At 37.1% G+C, this 24949-nt stretch overlaps 1 protein-coding gene across 1 annotated transcript in view; it reads right to left on the bottom strand.

Moving 5' to 3' along the window:
* Positions 1–24949, bottom strand: part of GXYLT2 (glucoside xylosyltransferase 2) — a 99567-nt gene that overhangs the window by 30738 nt on the left and 43880 nt on the right. The window lies entirely within an intron of this gene.

Here is a 24949-nt window from a genome sequence, read left to right as displayed (position 1 = left end):
GAATGAGAATATCAGCCAATTACTGTGACTGTCTTCTTCTATCTTCCAATAAACGACATCTGTCTTTCCCTCTTAGGTGTTCTTGGAATAACTAGGTCTGGCATTAGACAACTTGAAGTGGACAATTTTGAAACGAATTTCATGTCAGGCTTTGGGGTAAATACTCTGTCTCTAGATTCATTTTTTCTAGTGCTGATGGGTATGGCTCTGCATCGTTTTGAAATGATATTTTGAGCTAAGATTTGGACTTGGGAATAGGCAAGGCAAATCATTGGCCAGTTTTGTTTGCAGATCAGGGACTGGCAAACTCTTTCTCTAAAGGGCCAGAGAGTAAATAATTTAGGCTTTATTAAAACTGCTCAATTCTGTTGTTGTAGCATGAAAGCAGCCATTGACAATGAATGATCCTTGCTGTATTCTATACAACTTTATTTAGGGACACTAAAATTTGAATTTCATATAATTTTCAGATGTCACAAAATCCTCTTCTTTTGATTATTTTTAACCATTTGAAATGTAAAAACCATTCTTGGCTCAATGGGCTGTGGCTTGTCAACACCTGTTGTAGGTCATTCAATCAAACCCCTTAAGTAAATAACTTCTCTTGTGGTAACTGCTTATTTTACCAGAGTTTTGCCCTGGGGTGTCAGATTACAAAGCCTTAGAGAGTGATAGTGTTATTTGCCTTATTTTGCCATTGTCCCACAATTTTAGGTAAAGATTAACCAATAAAAAAATTGAATACTCCTGGATCCCTGGCCTACCATCATTCTAACACCATAACAATACTTGTTACGGACTGAATGTCTGTGTCCTTCCAAAATTCACATGTTAAAGCCCTAACCCCAAATGTGATGGTATTTGGAGATAGAGTCTTTGGGAGGTAATTAGGGTTAGAGGAGGTCTTGAAGGTAGAGCCTTCTGATGGGATTGTGTCCTTATAAGAGACACCAGAGACCTAGCTGTTCCAAGAAAAAAAAAAAAAAAAACTAAACGAAAAAAACATTTGTATCTCCGGGACAATCTTGTGGTTACCGACTGTGCTTTCTAATCCCCTCACCTTCCCCCTTATCCCCCCCACCTCCCCTCCCATCTAGCAACCCTCAGTTTTTCCTCTATGTCTCTGAGACTTTCTGATTAGTTCATTCATTTATTCTTTTCTTTAGATTCCACATATATGTGAGATCATATGGTATTTGTCTTTCTCTGTTTGACTTATTTGGGGAATGTAATTAATAATGTTGTAAAGATTTTGTAGGGTATCCGATGGACACTTGTCTCATTAGGGAGACCACCTCAGGGATGATGTAGATGCCTGATCACTGCACTGTACACCTGAAGCTGAACAATAGTGAATGTCAACCACAACTTTATATATATATAAATTTATCTTTCTCATCTACTAGGGGAAGAGATTCTACAAACCAATAAAATAAAATAAAAAAATAATAATCGTCTACCATTTCATAAAAGATTTTTTTTGACATCCATTATAACATCTTGAAGATCCTAATTTCAGAATTAGGATCAATTCTTTAAATTGAATATACAAACAACAAAAAAAGTCCCCCATATTATCCTTACTTTTCCCTCTTACTTTGCCATGGAAAAATAAAAACTTTGCCACAGATTAGCATTAGTGTGCTGACTTTTTTTTTTAAATCACAACTCCAGAGTACTGTGGAGGAAAGTCAACCGCTCTACAAAGAAATTGTAAATGCATATTATAATTCTAATTATGTGTCACATGTAAATACAGTTGTGATGTCTTGCATGTCCAAGACCATCCCAAGGACTTGGTATCCTGCCAATCTTATTTTACTGGGAAGGAAAACTAAAGCACAGAGAAGTCTTCTGTTCAAGTTCATGTGTCAAATAATGCTAATGATTGCTGGATTTTGGCTAATAAATTCATTGTCTAGAAAGTCTTTAAGGAAACAAGAGACTGCATGGTGTTTCAACAAAAAGTTAATTTAGAAACACTGAATCAGTAAGAAAGAGAAAACTATTTCAACCCATGTGAAACAGTGCGAATTTCTCTTTATGGTTGATTATCTAATGAGGCCTGAATAAAAGCATATAATACTAATGTTTTAATCAACGGAGGGTTATGCAGATATCTACCCCCAAAATTCAAGGTTATTGAATTAATTTATTTCCTTGGTCTTAAATCATTATTACTGTTAAAGCTATCATTATTTTCTCCAATAAAATAAATGCATTATCACCCCTCGTTAAAACAAAAAAGGAAACAAACAAACAAAAAAAACTTGAAAAAGGAAATCTCAAAAAAAGCAAAATAAGTCACACAGAAAAAGTCAAGAACCATAGGATTTCACTGATATGTGGGATATAAAACTGAAAGCAGCAAAGGAACAAGACAAACAAATAAAGAAACAAAAACTCATAGACACAGACAATAGTTTAGTGGTTACCAGAGGGTAAGGGGAGGGTCGTAGAAGAGTATAAATGGCATAAAACGGTGATGGAAGGAGAACTGACTCTGGGTGGTGAACACACAATGTGATATATAGATGATGTATTACAGAAGTGTACACTTGAAACCTATGTAATTTTACTAACCATGGTCACCCCAATAAATTTATCTCATTAAAGTTTATTTTAATTAAAAAAAACCCTGAAGGATGGAGGTATTCCATCATGAAGCTACAGGTAATATCGTCAATCAACAGAGAAAAAGACAAACTAGTTGTATCAGAAATTGATAAAATCAGAACAATCTTAAATAGTGTAAAATTTTATTTGACCAATATCCTATTATGTAACATTCATATTGCTTTCCTTTTTCACTATTATAAGCAATGCTACAATGGGTGTCGTTTTGTGACATTTCTAAGCACATAATATGGCATTTCTTTTTCTTTTTAACTCAGTAAATATTTACATGGTTAAAAATAAAAATATGTTAAATTTCTTGATAAGTTATTCTTCCTTGTCCTTCTGTCACCAGGTCCCCTCCTTAGAAGAAGCTAATGTTATTGAATTGCTCTGAGTTGTGCCAGACATATTTTGTGCATATAAGAATAAAAAGCTATGTGTATACAATTCCCTCTTTTATGCTACAAATGGTAGCATAGCATACATGATGTCATCAGCCCACTTGTTTTATTTTTTCAAATAAACAATAAATGTAGGATTTTCCATATCAATACATTAAAATGTTATTTATTATTTTTTATTCCTGTATAGCATTCCATTGTGTTGATCTATCAAAATTTATCCAGTCATCTACTGTAGAACACTTAGGTTTTCTCAAGCTTTTTTTATTGCAGTGTCACAATGTAAAACCTCATATTAATTCATTTCAAACACACATGAGTATATCTGTAGGATAAATTCGTTAATATATAATTAGTCAAAGAATACCACACATTTGTCAATTTTATATATATTGTCAAACTACCTGCCTTGAAGTGGACTGATTGAGGTTTCCCCAGCAATGTAAGAGGGTGCCTCTTTCCCCTCATCTTCACCAACACAGGTGTGATCAGACTTTTGGGTGTTGGCCTACAAGGAGGCATACCTCAGAAGGTCCTAGTCTACCAACCTACTTTAGGTCATAGTTTTCTGCCAGTCTTGCCTTGGTCTCTTGGCCTGGGATGTGACCTGGAGGCTTCATGAGTCTAAAAGACAGTGACAAGCTTTGAGGGACACTTGGACAGCAGTGTTGGTCCCACTGGATGCCACCACCAAGGCCTCCATGTAAATCCTCACAGGTGGGCGGCCCTTTACTGATCCTTTACCATAACTAATCCTGCCTTTGATGAGGTTTAATTCTGGACACACACTTTCTGGACTAGGACTGAGGAACAAGGAAGAAAAACTTTCAATACATTTATGGCTACTGGTTTTGGAAAACTTGCAAGTCTTCAGTAAAGATGGCAAAGTCAGTTCAGCCTCAACTAGAGATTGCAAACTAGGACCTATGGGTCAAATTCAGCTCACAGATAGGTTTTTTTTTTTTTTTTTTTTTTTTTTTTTAATATTATACATAGCCTATTTTAAAATTTTGAATTAGTTGACATTTTTTAAAAACTGGAGTTTCACAAAAATATTTGAATTTCTGTCTTCTTTTGACAAATCTAGAACAGCCCGCATGCTACAAGGGAAAAATCTGCTGGTGCTTGGCCATAGGCACCCCATCCATTCTCCATTCATTCATACAACAAATATTCATAGAATAAATAAATAATATGAAGGGTCCTCTAGGTGCCAGATGTGACCTGCAGTGACTGAGACAAACGAAATTCTCTGCCTTCATGACAGAGCCCGATAATAAACAAGAGAAATATATGGATTATATAGTATATAAGCAGGAGAAAAATAAAGCAGGGAAAGGGACCAAGGGTTCCATGTGTGGAGGAATTTGCAATTTTAAATAGGTGGTTGGGAGGGCCTCACTCGAAAGGAAGTGAGCAAGTGGAAATCCGGAAGGAGCACGGTGGCATACACTCTCAGAACAGCAGGAACCATGTGGCTGGGCCTCGGGGAGCTATGGGGAGAAGAGCCAGAGGTGTGGCTGGGTAGGTAAAAGTGGGCCAGTTACTTAGGGCTTCGCTTGCCCTGGAAGAATTTTGGCTTTTAATCTGAGTGAGATGGGAGCCATTGGAGGGCTTTTAACAGAGGAGTGACATGATCTGACTTAGATAAAAGAATCACCTTGGATGCTGCACCGAGAACAAAAGATTGGGGAGCCCAGGGCAAGCAGGGAAACCAGTCAGGAAGGTATTTTAATAATTCAGGCAAGAAGCAATGATGGCTTTGGGCCAGATGGTAACAACCCAGAGAGTGAGAAGTTGTGAAATCCTAAATATAGTTTGAAGATAGAGCCAACGGAATTTCCTGATGGATTGGATGTGCAATGTAAGAGGAAAGAGAGAAAAAAAAAAGGGCAACGCCAAGGAGAGCAACAGAATGCAGTTACCTTTAACTAAGATTGCACCTGATGTGTGCCATTCCTGAGTTACCTGTCTGGCCGTAGAAGGTAAATATTGGAGTTTGTAGTTGTTGAAGCCTAGCTCCCTCCCTCTTTTTTCTCCCTTCTTCCCTCCCCTGTATCTGCTATCCCTGCATATAAAGATGTCGGTGATGGTCCTGGGACAGACTACATTGGTGGTGTGATGGGGTGATGGTGACATTGTCCGGGTCTTGGACATAATGGTGGCTACATAGGTGTGAGCTTGTTAAACTAAGCATACAGAATTTGGGTGTGCTCTTTTTGGTATGCAGATACACAAAAGTAGCCCTAATATGGTACATCTCAGCGATGTGACAGAGGATAGTCCTTAAGAATCTTGAACCTGGCGTTCCTTAGTTCAAATCCTGGCATCATGACCCCTTAGCCTTGTGTCTTTGGACAAGTTCTTCAGTCTTTGCAGGCCTCCATTCCCTATAGCTAAAAAGTGGAAAGCAATGCCACCACCACCCATCTCCCCAAATTGTCACCATGATCATGATCCAGTGAAATAAAGTGTACTCAGTACACTGTACTCAGTACAGTGGCTCATACATGGTACATAATAAATAGCAGTGTTACTACTGTCTCTGTGTTTTCCCTTTTGAAGTAACATGTATAGTTAGTTACCATTCACATTACTTCAAAACATGCCGATCACAAAACGCCTTTTATATAGTCAGTCAAGCGGAGAAAAAATGAAACTTCTAACATCATAATCCATGTATTACCTTGGCAGTAAACAAGTATATGAAGCCTTTTCAAATTCTTTATTTGAAAAATACAAAGACCAGGGGAAGACCCCATTTTGTATCTATAACATTGTGTCTCTGGAGGCTAATTCTGTAGCAATAATTGCTGGTATTAATTTGAAGAGGAATATTTGGCCACATTATAATGGGAAGAGGAATATTTACCAAAAGGATATAAAATTAGCCATTCTAATTCTCTTACTGAAATTAGTCAGCACTAGAAATGAGGCCTTTGTTTTCTGAGAAGGAGGGGTGGGGGCAGGCAGCACACAAGAGCTCTTCACGCACAATGCTGCCGTCTGCAGTGCGGGTTCCAGCCTCTGCTCCACACACTGCCTCAATCTGGGCAGCTGCCTCCTGTGAATCTCACTGGTTCCCTGTGCTGTGTGAGGCCTGAGCCCAGCCACAGGCAGCACAATTTTTAGGGGCTCACTGGCTCATCTTCAAGTGTGTTTTGTTCCAACCCTGTTCCGACTTTGACAGTATAACTTGGTAGCTGAGAGTTTTGGGTTTAAAATCTAACTATCTCAAATTCTGTTTCCATTACTAACAGCAAGTGTGGTCTTGGACAAGCTGCTTAAGTCTTTTAAACCTCAGTTCCTTCATGTTGTAAGTGATTGATAACCCAGTTCATAGTGCTGCTGGGATGATTAAATGAGACAATGCATGCAAAGCCCCTGGCACACACAGAGGAAGGACTCAGCAAAACGCTGTGTGGTATTCTTATCAACCCTCTCTCATGGGGGTTAATCCTTGACTCACAGCCCAGGTAATGAGTAACTAGATATAATAGTAGTGAAAGAATGAGGTATATTCTCAGTTCTCAAGGAGCTTTCGTAGGGGAAACAGATAGGAAGCAAAGCAAAGTGAGGTGCAGATGCTGATGGGGTCACACAAAAGCACAGAGCAGGGATCCTAAACCAGCCTGGAGTGAAAGCAGGGAAGTCTTCCCAGAAGAAGTGACATCTACAGTGAGAGATAAGTAAGTGAAGAGCAGGGCAAAGAGTGTTGAAGGTAAATGAAACAGTATATGAAAATGCCAGTGACCAAGAGAGAGCATGGCATAGGGAGGCTGGCAAGTTGGTTGGTGGGGCTGGAGCTTCAGAGGGAGAACCAGAGGTGGTAAGAGGCTGGCAAAGTGGGCAAGGGCCCAACCAGGAGCTATGGTGACAAATTTGGACTTATCCCAAGAGCAATGGGGAGATGTTTAATGATTTGAGCCTGAAGCCTCTAGGTCTGATGCTTCCTCTCCTACCTGCATCACCCACATCCAATCTTCAGCAAGTCCCGTAGCTTCTACCTCCAACATACATCCGAATGGGCCATTGTCTTCCTCTCTCCTGCCTTAACCTGAATCCAAGGCATCACCCCAGGGCCTCTAGGATTCTGGAAGGTCCAGTCACCCTGTGTCCACACTTGCTCCCTCCAATCTATTCCTCACAGAGCAGCCAGAGGAATGATTTCTTCCTTGACCCATGGGTTATTTTATAAGTCTGTTGTCTGATTTCCAAATGTTTGAGATTTTCCAGATACTTTTTTGTTATTCATTTCTAATTTAATTCCCTTGTAGTCAGGGAACATACTTTGCATGATTTCAATCCTCTCAAATCTATTGAAACTTGTTTTACGGCCCACCATATGGTCTATCTTTGTGAATGCTCCTCATACATTAGGAGAGAATGTTTATTTTAAATTCTATGTTGATTAGGTCATTTTGTTGACAGTGGTGTAAGGACTTCTATATCCTTACCAATGTTCTGTCTGTCTGCTCATTAGAACCACAGGAGCTCCACGGAGTTTTATCTTCAGACACAAAGAAAGAGAGAAATGTGAAGTTACTGCGAATTCACTTACACCAATAGATACGACCTGGGAACCATCATTCACTTTCACACTAGTCATCGTCAGTTATCAAAAGAGGAGCGCTGAAGTCTCCAACTCTGTGGAGTGCCTACTTCTCGACTTGCTAAGTGTGGTTCTGTTTTGTAGATTTGGAAATTCTCTTAGTAGGTGCATACTCATTTAAGGTGGTTACATATTCCTGATGGATTGATCCTTATATTATTATGAAATGTCCAAGGGGCTTTTTAAAAAACCTTACATTAGATACCCTCACTTTCATCTTTAAACCTCTTCAAGACTTTTCACTGCACTTTAGTCACACAGGTACTGCAGTCCATAAAAGGCTCTGTAGGATGGATGTGCTCTGTCCATCTCTCCAACCTAGTCTTCTGCAATGGCAAGCTTTCACCTCCTGGCACAACCTAAAGTTCTTCTGGCTTGAAGGTCTTAAACTTTTCGTTATGGCTTTGTAACTGTCAAAGTCAGCAGAGGGTGGGGAGTAAAATAAGCTTAATAGGGAGCCAATGAGCTCCTAATTCACTTTCTGCCTACAGCCAGGGTTTTCTCTGCTAGAGACGCTCTTACGTCTTTGCTTAGACAGAAACTAACACGTAAGTCCCCTCTTTCAGAAAGAAAACCCAAAGTAAAAACTTCGAATTTCTCATGTAACAGAAGATTTGTCTTGGATTGTTTTCTCTCACTTCACTCCCTAAGTTCGTGACACCAGAGGTGAAGAAGATAAGGTCGTCTGATGTGCTTCAGAACAGTCTCTTTACTGATCACAAAACACGTGGGCAGCTCCAGATGCCTTAGTCATTTTCAAGGTTTGTGAACTATTGTTTTAGGTAATTGCTTAAAGTATCAAAACTATGATTAGTGTGAAAATAAATGATATTTCCCTAATCATGTCTGTTGATGTGAAGGAATGAGAGTAACTTCACATTTCTGCCCCCTCTCTTTGGGTCTGAAGATTAAGCTCTACGGGGCTCCTGTGATTTACAATAAGCAATTGCCCAGGCTTTTAGTCAAGTGCTATCAAAGCCTCCCCAGATGCAAGGCAGAGCTTTTCACTTTTTATTCTTGAACACCCAGCTCTGACTCATCCTTTAGACCTGAGCTCAGACGTCACTTCCTCAGTAAGTCTTTCCCAAAGAGCTCCCTCCTTTTTCCCTCCACAGTATCTTCATCACACCACCCTACTTATATTTCTATCACTTCTCACGACAAGTGGCCCTTTGTTAAATTTTTTTCTTGTTTATTGCTTGCATCCCCCAGTTAGAATATAAACTCCATGAAGGCAGGGACCTTCTGTGTCTAGATAACCTCTAAAGCCTGTGTGCCTAGCACAATGCCTGGTTTGTATCTTCGGCATCCATAAATATTTACCCAAACTACAGAATTCAACTGGTGAACTTTTTCAGAACCACTGTAACTTTAAATATGCTTCAAGGCTGACGGTGGAAGAGGACAGATCCTGAAAAATGAGATTTGTGAATAACTGAGGTATAGAAGACCCAAGTTCCTAAAGGAAAAACACACATAATACCTACCACACTGAATATCCTTCTTTTGCTTGTATGGTCCAGTGTGTCCCACTCCAGGCCTCTGTTGACGGGAGGTCTGGGTCATTAAGTATTCCATTTCCTTACCTCTCAAAGATTTCTAAAAGACCCTGAAAACTGAAGGAATAAAAAGGGAGCTGGAGGAGGGAAGGACAGAAGAGAAGCAAAGACAAAGAAGCCAATTAGGTTCAAGTAGAACTGAACTCCAGAGAAGAAACATTTGGAAAATGACGTTAGTGATAATCAGGAGAAGGAAAAAGTAGTTAAAGAGGATTAAAGCCAGAGGTGGAAACCAAGAGGAGGAAAGGGCAAGGTCTCAAGAAGAAGAAGGAAAAAAGGAACACTTTTTTTTTTGGCCAAGTGAAGACATCTACATATATGAAAAACAGAGATTTGACTATAACTAAAATAGTCACAATTACAGTATACAGAATCAGCAAGTCCCACCCTCCATATATGCTAAGTCAGATTGAGTAAAGAAATGATGCTCCCTATGGAAAGGCACAAGAAATACAGACACTGTTTCAGTTTGGTTAGATGAAAAAGTTCTGGACTTAGAGGGTGGTGGTGGTTGTGCAACAAGGTTCTGTTGTTGTTGCAACAAAATGCCAGGGAAAACTGTACACTTAAAAGTTGTTAAAAACATTTTATGTGTTATACAATGTACTCTATGGTGTTTACTCACCTATTTCTATCTTTGTAAGTTTTACTGCTCTAAACCAAATATATTTGAGGAGTTTTTTCAAGACAATCTTTCACTTCCACAATTATATCATGTCCCTATCCTTTTTTAATTTTCCTGTCTTTTCTTTTTTTCAACATACAACCTTGTTATTTATTGACATTTTCTACAGTGCCTGGTACATGACCAACTTTTTTAATATCCTGAGACAACAAAATAGTACATGTGTGGTTTCTATCAATAGAATGCAAAGTGTGATGTTTAATTATCAAACCAAACACATCATATTACAGTAATCTATAACTGTTTAAGTTGTTTGTCCACCTCATGTATCCAAAATTGATAGAGGTTTGTCAACATTCCTCCTATGGTTTTGATTTTGTCATTTCTATTTCAGTTTGTTTAAATCCAAATTTTCTTCTATACCATTTCCTATACTGCTGCTGTGAAATATGATGCCCTCTTATGCCCAGTCTTTGTATGAGAATTTCTCCCCTTCTCTTTCTCTTTCTAGAAGCTTTAGATACTTCATTCCATAGAGGATTCTGAAGGGTGACAAGCATATGCATGGTGGAATCCTTTTTATTCATTATTTTGGTTCTTTAAGGGACATTCTCAATCTGGAGATTCACATTCTCTGGTTCTGAGTTATTTTCTAATGTAGTTTTAAAAATTATTTCCTTCCCCTATTTCTTTACTGTCTATTTCTGAACTACAGATAGTCAGATGTTAGGCCTCCTAGAGTGATACTTTAATTTTCCAATTTTTTCTCTCCTATTGTCTTTCTCTTCAAGTCTTGGGAGCTTTCTTCAAATTCATTTTTGAACGTTTAAATTTCAAGAATTCTTTTTTATTAAATTTAGTAGGGTGACATTGGTTAATAAATATGTAGGTTTCAAGTGTACAATTCTATAGTACATCATCTGTTGTATTATAGATGATGTACTATAGAATTGTACAATGCACTGTGTGTACACCACCCAAAGTCAAATCTCCTTCCATCACCATATATATGAACACCTTTATCCTTTTCTACGTCCCTCCTGCCTCTTCCCCTCTGGTACCACTAAAGTGTTGTCTCGGTCTATGAGTTTTTGTTCTTTTGATTATTTTGTTCATTTGCTGCTTTCAGTTTTATATCCCACATATGAGTGAAGTCATATGATTCTCGACTTTTTCTGTCTGATTTATTTTGCTTAGCACAATAATCTCAAGAATCATCCACGTTGTTGCAAATGGCAGTATTTCACCTTTTCTTATGGCCAAGTAGTATTCCATTGTGTATATATACATCTGCTTTATCCAACCATCTACTGAAGCACACTTTGGTTGTTTCCACTTTAGTTGTGTTGGCCACCATGAATAATACTGCAATGAACACAGGGGTACATGTATCTTTATGAATAAATGTTTTCAAATTTTATGTGTAGATACCCAGGAGAGGGATTGCTGGGTTATATGCTAATTCTGTTCTTGATTTTTTTGAGGAGCCTCCATACTTTTTCCATAGTGGCTGCACCAGTTTATGATCCTACCAACAGTGCATGAGGGTTCCGTTTCCTCCACAATCTCTGCAGCACTTGTTATTACTTGTCTTGATAATAGGCATTCTAACAGGTGTGAAGTGGTATCTCATTGTCATTTTGATTTGTATTTCCCTAATAACTAATGAAGTTGAGCATCTTTTCATATATCTGTTGGCCGTTTGTATGTCTTTTTGGACTTGACCTGATGTTCAGGTCCTCTGCCTATTTTTTAATTGGATTGTTTGTTTCTTTGTTTTGAGTTGTATGAGTTCTTCATACATTTTGAACATTAGCCCCTTATCGGAGGTGTTGTTTGTAAATATCTTCTCCCATTTGGTTGGATGCCTCTTTGTTTTGTTGATGGTTTCTTTTGCTGTGCAGAAGCTGTTTAGTTTGATATAGTCCCATTCATTTATTATTGTTTCTTCTACGCAGTTTATTGTTTCTGGTCTTATATTTAGGTCCTTCATCCACTTGGAGTTAATTTTTGAGTATGGTGTCAAATAGCAGTCTATTTTCATTATTTTGCATGTGCTTTCCAATTTTCCCAGCACCATTCATTGAAGAGGATTTCTTTTTTTTTCATTGTATGTTTTTGACTCCTTTGTTAAAAATTATTTGCACATACATATGTGGGGTTATTTCTGGGCTCTCAATACTGTTCTATTGGTCTGTATGTCCATTTTTCTGCCAATACAATGCTATTTTGATTATTGTCACTTGTAGTATAATTTGAAATCAAGGAGCGTGATACGTCTGGCCTTGTTCTTTTTTATCAGGATTACTTTGGCTAGTTGGAGTCTTTTGTGATTCCATACAAATCTGATGATTTTTTGTTGTTGTTCTAGTTCTTTAAAAAATGCCATTGGGATTTTGATGGCGATTGCATTAAATCTGTATATTGCTTTGGGTTACATGGACATTTTAACTATGTTGATTCATCCAATCCATGAATATGGAATATCTTTCCATTTCTTTGTGTCTTCTTCAATTTCTTTTAACAATGTCCTGCAATTTATAGTGTATAGGTCCTTCACATCCTTCGTTAAGTTTATTCATTAAGAACTTTCCTTTTCTTATTTTGAAGCATTAGTCATTCCTGGAGCACAAATTTCCCTAGGTAATATGTCTATCAAGGCTAACCGAGAGGCCATCTTTGCCAAGAAAGGAGTATGAACAGTATCCCCTCTGTTACCCACATCCTTTCCTAACAGAGAGCTTTCTCCCGGAGAGCGATTCTGGGAAAATGTTTGGTGCCCTCACTCCCTTCCTCACAGAAAGATAAACTGGATAGAATAGGGCTTCTAGGGCAGTCTGAACTTTCTCCTCTGGGGCCAAAATTCCTAAGTCCCCAAACCAAAATCATAAAGGAAAGGGAATTCTACATTTCAACACATATTTTCAATTTGATAAAATTATCTTTTCCTCTACCATTCTGTCACACTCTTTTTCAAAAACTGCACACTGGACCTATGTTGAATCAGGCTCTTCCAGAGAATAATTATTGAGAAAAGGGAGAAAGTCAGATAATATTAATAATGAATATTTCTGCTGATGGCTGGGTAACCTCTGAGAGATCCTCCAGTAAACAGAGATGAAAATCTAAAAGATGTAAAACCATGGTTAAAACAGGCAATAGCCCAAGATGTCTATGTAAACAATAATCCTATAAAATAACTAGGTAGAAAATTTATCTTGACTAAATAGTTATAAACTTGTAAACACATATATAACACTTAACGTATGCTAGGTACTATTCAAGTAGCTTTCATGTATTGACTCATTTAATCCTGACAACAGCTTAATGTGGTAGTACTACTATAATCTCCATTTTATAGGTGATGAAACTGAGACACCAGAGAGGTTAAGTTACTTGCCAAAGGTCATACATCTATACTAAATATTCAAACAGCAGATGTTTTTGTCAATAAGGCAATTTGTAAATGTAAAGGAATAATAATCACTTTGTTTATTTGGCACCTGTTAGGTGTTAAGCATCATTCTAGGAATTTCATATTCATTGTTGCCAGTGCCTCAACAACACTGCTAAGGTGGTATTACCCCCACTTAACAGATGAACTTAAGTAGCTTACCTATGGTCACCACTAGTAAATAGCAGCACCTAGATGAAAACAGGGCTCTTTGATCCCAGAGCTCATGCTCCTTCCGCTCTACTATGCTGATTTTCACCAAACATGAAGCAATAACTGTACATGTTCACAATGCAAATAACGAACATGGTTAGTGTTAGATCAGTGGCTCTTAAACTTCAGTGTGCATGAGAATCATCTAAGAGGTTTGTTTAAAATGCAGATTCTCAGGCCGTGCCTCCAGATTCTGAATTATTCGTTCTGGTACATGCCACAGGAATGTATGTGTGTGTTTTTCTTTTTTCTCTTTTTCAGTTTGAAATAATTTTAGATGTACAGAAGAGTTGCAAAGAGTCCAGAGGGTTCCCAGGACTCTTCACCAAGCTTCCCCTTGTGTTAACATCTTACATAACAACTGAACATTTATCAAAACAAAGAAATTAACTTTGGTACAATACTATTAACTAAACTGTAGAATTTACTTCAGCTTCACGCATTTTTCCACTAATGTCTTTCTTTTGTTCCAAAATCCTGTCGAGGATTCCACATTGCATTGTGTTGTAATGTCTAGTTAATCTCCCCCAATCTGTGATAGTTCCTCAGTCTTTCCTTGTCTTTTCATACTTAACATCTTTGAAGAGTGTTGGTCAATTATTTTGTACAAAGTCCCACAATTTGGGTGTCTGATGTTTTCTCATGATTACATTGAGGTTATGTACCACTGAGATGAAGTGTACTTAGTGTCTCATACGTGGGCGTCCATGATGTTGACTATGTGTTACTGCTGACGTGCGCCTCAATCACTTGGCCATCTGCCAATATTCTTCATGGTCAACTTACTATTTTCTCTTTTGTAGTTACCAAATATTTTGGAGGAGACACTTTGGAGCCATGCAAATATTGTTTATTGTTAAACTTTCATCCCTTATTTTAGCATTCACTGGTAGATCTACCTGTGGTAATTAGTACCATGGTGTTTTAACGATGATTTTCTATTCCCCTCATTCTTTCTACATGTATTGATGTAGATGCTTCTGTAAGAAAAGATTTTAATTTCTCCCCATTCATTTATTTATTGTTATTTATTTATGTCTGTATGGATTTATGGAAAATTATTTATTGGGAGATTATAATTCAATACTATCATTATTTATTTTGTTGCTCTACTTTCTAGCACTACAAAACACTCCAGGTTCATCTCTCACTCTCCTTGCCCTTGGCCCTGGAGTCAAACAGTTTCTTGTACTGGATGATAGAATTTAGAAATCAATATCTGGATACTGAGTGTGCTCATTGCTACTGGGATGTCACTGCTTCTAGCCTCTCAGTGGACAGAGTTAGAAAATATATGTATGTACACTAACCACTATATACATATATATCTATCTCTCTATCTACCTACCTATTTATTTTTTAAATTTATGAGTTCGCACTGATACCTGATTTTTGAAGTCTGTGTGTATGTCTTTGCGAAATAATTTGTTAAAGGGAAAGAGAATTTTGAGCTTAGATTATTAGGGTGTTGGGCTGAATTTTTAATTATTGGGTATGATTTTAATAATTGAAGCTGGAGGGGAAGGAGCGGAGTGGTCAGGATATGGTCCTCAAGCAACAGTAGGGAGGAGGGTAATGTGCATAGCATTTGAGAAGGACATTGACAGCCCAGCCTTGCTGGAATGAGAAATCATGATTTGGAATAATGCTGAAAAGTTAACAGGTGAACTCAGTCAAAATGCAAAGAGCCCTGAATACCAGGCTGAGGGGTATGGACTTGAGCCTATGACACACAGGGACTCTGAGTAGGTTTTGAGCTGAGAATTCACATGATGAGAATAACATTCAAAACCCAAAAATCCAAGAGTGGCATGCAAGAGGGAAGGGACACAGATGGCAGGAAGACAAGTAAACAGGTCAATACAATAATCCTTTTCTCTATTATCACTGCATTATTTATTTATTTATGTATTAATGTAACTATATTCAGACCCAGAACACCTGGTCAGAAAAAGAGGCCTGTACCTTCATGTTTCTATCATTCTGGCATATCTGTATGTCCTTGCAAACGTGTCCATACATCATGAACAGCCTTGATGTTTTCATTCTTTTCTCTTTCTTATTGGTTTGCCATTTAAAAGAATCTATTTAAATTACACAATACACAGATTCATGGTTCTGTTATAAAAACACACAAACAAGTCAGCAATCTACAGAGTAAGAAATTCAAGTTGTTCTTTTCTTGCCTATCCCCACCACACCATCACTCCAAGACCCCACAACCTTCTCTCTCCTCTTTGGAATTAACTAACATTAACAATTCAGTGAATATCGCCCCAGGCTGTTTCTAAGCATTTCCTTATCTGTGTGATCTTTGTATGGGCAGGAATTCAGATCTCAATTCTACTGTTAACTCTTCAGAGAACCCACTTCCCATCACTCTCTAAACTGTTTTTTTTTTCTCTCTCAGTCATATTACTACCTCAAATTAACTCATAATTTACTTTTTTTTTTTTTTTTTTGGTCATTCTTCTCTGACTTGGATGTAAGCTCCATGAGAGAGGAAATTTGAATATTTTGTTCACAATCATATTTCTAGGGCCAGCCACATAGTTGGAGCTTAATAAATATTGTTGAATAAATAGCTGTGTGTATAAATATTTGTGCAATAAATGCTGTATAAATACACATGAGCACACACACAAACACATATACTTTTGGATTTTTAAAGACACCAATGGAATTATACTATATATACTTTCTAATTGTCTATTTTGAGATATTTTCCTTTTGTTTTGGATGTGTAGAGAACAAAGAACTTTCTGTGAGATGCTATATATTCTCAAACATCCTCTTTGATAATGTTAAAATAGGTTTAGAGGAGAGAATTATGAACATTTGGAAGGTATCATTCTTACACAGTGTTTTTTTCCTGGTTTTTAAAAATACATTGAGAACTTGTAGAAAAATAAATATTCGTTCTTTTTTAATGGAATAGGTATATTTTTTTCTTTTCTTTTTTTCTTTTTTTTCAATTACAGTTGACATTCAATATTATATTAGTTTCAGATGAACTGCATAGTGGTTAGACATTTTTCGTAATTTACAAAGTGATCCCCCTGATAATAAATATCCATTCTTGATTAAATAGTGATCTACCATGTTAACTGTTTTGAGATTTTAAGGTTGTTTGTTAAATTACTAGGTAAAAATGGCACGGGAGAAAATTAAATTATATCAATTTTTATTTTTGCTTCTATTATGCCCCCTTGTGGAATCATATATAACTTACATATTCATTTTTGTGAAGTTTAAAAAATGAATAGAGTACAAATGTCTTGGCTACATTCGCAGCTGTTCCCATCAATGAAGTAGACTTTTCTGATGAGTTTAATCTTTGATCTCCAAGCAAACAAGATTCAGATTGCCTCTGAGTTGGGCAAATCAATAATGCCTTTGTTCAGGATGGTTCTCCTAAAATTATGGTTCATCAAACTTGTATTTGGTCTTTGATTTCATCATCTCAGCTATGTGGCCAACTGTTACATCTATATGCAGGACATTTTCCACAGCCCTTGCCTTACTGAAGGTATTGGTTTCTCTGGCACATTCAGCTCTTCCATCCATCTGCTTCCATCCCTTTTGGCTTGTTTCCTCCTGTTATCAGGTGTTGTAATCCCAGCCAGCAAGTAAACGCTATCTTTCCTTGTTGGCTATAGACATCCTGTTAGCCATGGCAACTGTCATTTAAAGCAGGGTCTACTTTCTCAGTCAGATGGTGCCTCCCTAGAGTATATGTTTTCTGCAAGGGAGTTGTTGAAAACAGGACCATTGGGTCAGAAAAAAACTGTAGATCTTGGCTCAAATTGGATTGGCTTTCAAACAATGTTTTCTTTTCTTTATATTTGAAAATCAAGTCAAATTAACATTTACTGAGTATATAGTGGGTCAAGGCTGGAAAATTTTATAAGTCTTCAAATCCTCTCTACCACCCTTTGAAGCACTTGTTAAAGCCCTTTTTATGAGTCTATTCATCCATGCGTGCATGCGCCTTCTGTTAATATGTGCTTTGCACTACTCTTGGGTGCTGGAGATCAAAGATCTTTCCCCTGGTAAGGTTTACATGCTAGTGAGAGAAGCCAAAAACTAAAATAAATACGTAAGTTACGTAGTATTCTAACTCTGAAGATAGTAGAGTAGGGGGGAAATAAAGCAAGAGAGGGGAACAATTTTATTTATTCCAATTTTTATTATAATTTTTAAATTTTATTTTTCAATTACATTTAACATTCAATATTATTTTATATTAGTTTCAGGTGTACAGCATACTAAGACATTTATATGATTTATGAAGTAATCTGGAAGGGGAATAATTTTAAGTACAATAGCCTCACTAAACAGGTGAATCTGAGCAAAGACATATGTAATATTTTTATACCCATTCAACAGTTGAAGAATAGGAGCTTCAGGGGAATCTTCCAATGGAAGTATTTTGGAACACTTGGGAAATGTTTTCTATAAATACAGGAGAAAACTCTGAACTTAAAAACTGCAAGTAGGGCAGAATGACTATACTACAGGAGAAAACTGGGCTCAAATCCAGTCTCTAAGATTTATCCCAGGAAAATTATATAACTTCACTAAACTTCAGTTTTCTCATTTCTGAAAAGAATATAAATCAGTACATTCCTCAAAGAGCTGTGAAGAGTTAATGAAATCATAAATCTAAAGATCCTAGCATGTGTTAAGTGTAGCAAACACTGTGTGGCCACCTACCTCTTCTTTCAGTGGTATGTCCTGAAGACATATTTTAAAGCTTCATTTCTCAAACTATTTTCAACTATGCCTCATAGTAAGAAACTAATTTATATCACAATTCAAGTACATGTATACATAAACATATAAAACAGAAACAAAATTTTAAAAATAATATTTGTCCTTACTATATCAATGTATGTCCATTATTCAATTCTATTCTATGTTATTTAATTTTTTTATAATCCACTAAATTAATTTCAAGAGTTACTGGTAGGTAATTTCCCATAATTTGAGAAATATAAGGTTCAAACAGCTTGGTAAATAAGTAAATGCTTGTATCGATAGGTAGACAGACAGACGTGGACAAATAAAGAAATTCCTCAGTGTCTCCTACACATTTTCCCCTCTCACAGGAAACAACCAATAACAATTCTTTAAATTGATTCTTTGGATATGTACCTCCATGTTTCTGAAAAACATGCTAGAAAAAAACAACTTAATTCTGTGAACTCACAGCACTTCTGACACCAAATGTGTGGGGCTTTTTTTCACACTAACCAATTCTCAAACACTCTGGATACCAACTGGGTATCCAATTCTTTTATGAGACTAACTACCTGAGTTAGTGGAGACACCACAGGTTAAGGACCCAGTCCCACAAGATTGCCCCCCCCCATTTCAGATGCCAATTGTAAGTAGTGGGTCCCCAGGTTACCCACACTTCAGTCTGAATTGGCTATAAGTCAGGGCCTTGATCCCCTCCTCAGGTTAGATGATTTGCTACAACAGCTCAAAGAACTGAGGGAAACACTTACTTCTATGGTTTATTATACAGAATACAACAAAGAATACAGATAAATAGTCAGAGGAAGAGGTACATAGAATGAGGTCCAGAAAGGTCCTGAACACAGGAACTTCTGTCCCCATGAAGGTTGGAGTGAACCACAGTCCCAGCACGTGGATGTGTCCAACAATCCAGAATCTCTCTGAAACACAGTTTACAGATTTTTATACAGACTTCATCATGAAGGCATGATACATTATTTTTTCATGTAAATTAATTTATTCTACAATTATAGTCGATATACAATATTATTAGTTTTAGATGTACAACATAGTGATTAGACATTATGTACCTTACAAAGTGATCACCCTGATAAGTCTAGTACCCATCTGACACCATACGTAGTGATTACTATATCACTGACTATATTTCCTATGCTGTACTTTACATTCCATGACAATTTTGTAATTATCAATTTGTACTTCTTAATACCTTCACCCTTTCACCCATCCCCTCAACTCCCCTCCCATCTGGCAACCATCAGAATGTTCTCTGTATCTATGAATTTGTTTCTGTTGTGTTCATTTATTTTGCTTTTTAGATTCCATATATAAGTGAAATCATATGGTATTTGTCCTGCTTTGTTTGACTTAGTTGATTCAGCATAATACCAATACCCTCTAGGTCCATCCATGCTGTTGCAGATGGCAAGATTTAATTCTTTTTTTATGGCTGAGTAATATTCCATTGTATATATGTACCACTTCTTCTTTATCCATTCATCTATTGATGGACACTTAGTTTGCTTCCATATCTTGTCTACTGTAAATAATGCTGCAATGAGCATATAGATGCGTATGTCTTTTTGAATTAGTGTTTTGGGTTTCTTTGGATAAATAACTAGAAGTGGAACTACTGGGTCCATCTTTGACACTTCTAATAGCCTGTGTTTTAGAGTTTATTTTATCTGGTATACAGGTCTGACAATTAAGGTCGCAAACTTGTTGCAATGATGTTGCCAACCTTTCTTTGATATCAGAGGGATTATTCATTATGAATTTGTACCGAATGGACAAACAGTTAACCAAGTTTACTATTTGGAAGTGCTGAAAAGGCTGCATGAAAAAGTTAGGCGACCTGAAACTTTCACCAACAATTCATGGCTCTCGCATCACGACAGTGCACCAGCTCACACAGCACTGTTTGTGAGGGAGTTTTTAGCCAGTAAACAAATAACTGTATTGGAACACCCTCCCTACGCACCTGATCTGGCCCCCCATGACTTCTTTCTTTACCCGAAAATAAAGGAAATATTGAAAAGAAGACATTTTGATGACATTCAGGACATCAAGGGTAATATGACGACAGGTCTGATGGCCATTCCAGAAAAAGAGTTAAAAAATTATTTTGAAGGGTGGACTAGGCACTGGTGTCAGTGCATAGCTTCCCAAGGGGAGTACTTTGAAAGTGACCATAGTAGTTTTCAGCAATGAGGCATGTAGCACTTTTTCTAGGATGAGTTCACAAACTTAATTGTCTGACTTCGTAAGTATTTCTACACCAGCTTTTTCGTTTTTTCATTTCCTTTTTCATGAAATATCTTTTTCTATCCCTTTACTTCAGTCTTTAGTGCTGAAAATGTCTTGATTCTACACATACACTTGATGTGTAGTTGGCTTGGTATAGAATTCTAGGTTGGAAATGATGCCTCTGAGTTTTAAAGACATTTCTCCAATAGTTTACCAATTTCACCGTTGCTATTGAGAAGTCTGATGCCCTTTTCATTTTTGATCCTTTATATATGAACTGCCCCCACCCTTACAAGCACTGAATATGATGTTTTTATTTCTATTGTTCTGAAAGTCCAAGTTCTTTCTTCTGCTTGTTCTATTCTGCTGTTGAAATCCTCTATATAATTTTTCAGTTCAGTTATTATATTCTTCAGCTCTGTGATTTGTTCAATACTTTCTCTTTGTTGTAAATCTCACTTTTTTTCATACATTATTCTCCTGACTTCAGTGAGCATCATTATAACCATAAATTTGAACCCTTTATCAGATAAATTACTTAACTCCATTTCATTAAGGTCTGTTTCTGGGGGTTTTATATTGTTCTTTAGTTTGGAACATATTCTGTTTCTTCATTTTTCCCCTCCGTACATTAGATAGAAGAGCCACACCTTCTAGTCTTGAAGGAATTGTCTTATATAGGAGATGAAACTTTTTGATTAGCTTTACCCAGGCTTTTGGTTACTTCTCAAACCTTTGTGATTGTACAAGCCACCTTCTTTGTTCTTAGTGGCTCCCAGTAGTTGAGGGTGTGCCAAGACCTATTATGAGGTGGGTATTTTCTCATTTGCCCAATGTGTAAGAGTCCCCCAACTAGTTTCTGGATTTATTTTAGAGATATTTCTTCTGTGTGTGGCTGTAGATTCAGTGTGTCCATGGGAGGAGGGGGAGTTCAAGAGGCTCCTATGTTGCCATCCGGGACTGGAATCCCTGAAAGTTCAAGTCATTCTGCCTGATGCTGTGTGTCTTATTTTTCATGTGATGTGATGTGATAGTTTTTTGGTGGGTTCCCTCAATCTGGGAACTTACATATTCTTATTCTGGAAAATTTTGCCCTTCATGCTGTCTGGTCTCTAAATGTTTCAACTTTTTACAGAATCCTATGTGTCATCATGTATTACCTTCTTTTATTTCTCTGATACTAATGATATATTTTTTTAATTTATTGGGGTGACAATTAGTAAAATTACATAGATTTCAGGTGTACAATTCTGTATTACACCATCTATAAATCCCATTGTGTGTTCATCACCCAGAGTCAGTTCTCCTTCCATCACCATATATTTGATCCCCCTTACCCTCATCTCCCAACCCCCACCCCCTTACCCTCTGGTAACCACTAAACTATTGTCTGTGTCTATGAGTTTTTGTTTCTCATTTGTTTGTCTTGTTCTTTTGTTGTTTTTGGTTCATATACCACATATCAGTGAAATCACATGGTTCTCTGCTTTTTCTGTCTGACTTATTTCGCTTAGCATTATATTCTCAAGATCCATCCATGTTGTCACAAACGTTCCTATATCATCTTTTCTTACCGCCGAATCGTATTCCATTGTGTATATATACCACAACTTCTTTATCCATTCATCTATCGAAGGACATTTTGGTTGTTTCCATGTCTTGGCAACTGTAAACAAAGCTGCAATGAACATTGGAGCACACGAGTCTTTACGTATAAATGTTTTCAGATTTTCTGGGTATATACCCAGGAGAGGGATTGCTGGGTCATATGGTAATTCTATTCGTAATTTTTTGAGGAACCTCCACACTGCCTTCCATAATGGCTGCACCAGTCTGCATTCCCACCAAAAGTGTATGAGGGCTCCTTTTTCTCCACAGCCTCTCCAACACTCGTTGCTATTTGTCTTGTTGGTGATAGCCATTCTAACTGGGGTGAGGTGATATCTCATTGAGGTTTTTATTTGCATTTCTCTAATGATTAGTGAAGTTGAGCATTTTTTAAAAAAAGATTTTATTGGGGAAGGGGAACAGGGCTTTATTGGGTAACGGTGTGTATTTCTAGGACTTTTTTTCAAGTCAAGTTGCTGTCCTTTCAATCTTAGTTGCAGGGGGCGCATCCCTTGCGGGAGTCAAGGAGTTGAACCGGCAACCTTGTGGTTGAGAGCCCACACTCCAACCAACTGAGCCATCTGGGCACCCAGGAGCTGAGTGGCAGCTCATTGACTTAATTCTAGTTGCGGAAGGCGCAGCTCGTTGGCCCGTGTGGGAATCGAATCGGCAGCCCCTTTGCGCAGAGTGCAAGCTCTAACCAACTGAGCCACCTGTCCGCCCCTAAGCATTTTTTCATATGTCTGTTAGTCATCTGTATGTCCTTTTTAGAAAAATGTCTCTTCATGTCCTCTGCCCATTTTTTAATTGGGTTGTTAGTTTTTTAAGTGTTGAGGTGAATGAGTTTTTTTTTTTTAATTAAAGTTTATTGGGGTGACAATTGTTAGTAAAATCACATAGATAAGGGGTTAATATCCAAAATTTATTTAAAAAACTCATTCAAAATTGTACACTTTTTTTTTTTAATAAATTTTGGATATTAACCCCTTATCAGATGTATCATTGACAAATATCTTCTCTCATTCAGCAGGATGTCTTTCTGTTTTATTGATGGTTTCCTTTGCTGAGAAAAAAACTTTTTAGTTTGATGTAATCCCATATGTTTATTTTTTCTTCTACTTCTGTGGCCCAAGGGAATATATCAGTAAAAAAATATTACTAAAGGTTAATGTCTGCAAATTTACTTCCTAGCATTTGTCCTATTACGGAGACCACTTCATGGATGGTGTAGATGCCTGACCACTGCACTGTACACGTGAAGCTGAAGCTGAATAATAATGAATGTCAACTATAATTTTATATATATACATATATATATATACATATACACACACACACACACATATATGGTCACGGGATATGGAGTACAGCATAGGGAATAGAATCAATGGAATTGTAACAGCTATACATGATGTCAGAGGGGTAATAGATTGGGGGGGTATCACTTTGTGAGGGGTGTAAATGTCTAACGATTACATTGTTTTGTACACCTGAATCTAATAAAAAAAAAGATTTGAACATATTTGGGCTGCATCAAGAGAATGTGATCTTAACAACTGTACCATACTGCCTCGATATATCTTAATTTTTATCTCCATTAACTACTTCCTAATACTATGGCTATTAAATTTCTTAAAGGCCACGCATGATAATTATCTCATACTCCTCACCTTAACAAAGTAGAAGGACCTCTCTAAAAGCCCGAGAAGAGATGCTATGGACCATTCATTCTTAAGTCAAATATATCGATTGTTTGGCCTCCCCAGCATACCTTCCTTCATCTTCTGACAAGAGCAACACCCTCTCTTGTGGAAACAAAAAGAGGAATCCATGTGGTTCAGATGCAGTTGACCCCTGTAGTCCATGAGAAACAATGTGACTCAGGTGAGGCCAATCAGAATATCCAACTTCCTGGCCACAATAATTGTTCAGAGACTGCACATGAATCAAGCTATGTAATTCACCCTTTTCTAGTGAACAACTCCATGGTTTTTAGCATATTCACAGAGCTGTGCAACCATTATTACCACAATCTAATTTTAGAACATTCCTATCACCTGAAAACAAAAATCCTGTACCCATTAGCAGTCACTCCCGATTTTCCCCACCCTGCTTAGCCTAGGCAAGCAATAATTTATTTTCTATCTCCACAGATAGATTTGCCTATTTGGGACATTTCATATAAATGGTCTCATACAATATGTGTTCATCTGTGAAAGGCTCCTTTCACTCGGTATGTTTTCAAGGCACATCCTAGTTGTAGTATATATCAGTACTTCATTTATATTTACTGCCAAATATTTTGCCATTGTATGAATATACTACATTTTATTAGGTTGGTGCTAAAGTAATTGCAGTTTAACGGGTTAAAAATAATTGCAAAAACCGCAATTACTTTTGCATCAACCTATTATTTATCTAGTCAACAGTTGATAGACATTTGAGTTGTTTTCATCTTTTGGTCTTACAAATAGTGTCACTGTAAATATTTGTGTACAAGTTTTTGAGTACCAGCAATATATGAGTTTTCGAATTTTCCACATCCTTGCCAACACTTATTATGTCTTTTTGGTTATAGCCACACTAGTGGTGTGAAGTAGCATCTCAATGTGGTTTTTGGTTGCATTTCCATCATGACTAATGATGTTCAGCATCTTTTCATATGCATACTGTCCATTTATATATCTTCTTTGGAGATGTGTCTATTCAGATCTTTTGCCCATTTTTTTTTTAAATTGGGCTCTTTGTTCTTTTATTATTGAGTTTTAAGAGTTCTTTATATATTCTAGATACATGTACCTTATCAGATATGTGATATACAAACATTTTCTACTATTCTGTACATTT

Source organism: Rhinolophus ferrumequinum, chromosome 17 (genome assembly GCF_004115265.2).
Source record: "Rhinolophus ferrumequinum isolate MPI-CBG mRhiFer1 chromosome 17, mRhiFer1_v1.p, whole genome shotgun sequence".
In the NCBI taxonomy this organism is placed as follows: Eukaryota; Metazoa; Chordata; class Mammalia; order Chiroptera; family Rhinolophidae; genus Rhinolophus; species Rhinolophus ferrumequinum.
This window is presented reverse-complemented; position numbering and strand designations above follow the sequence as displayed.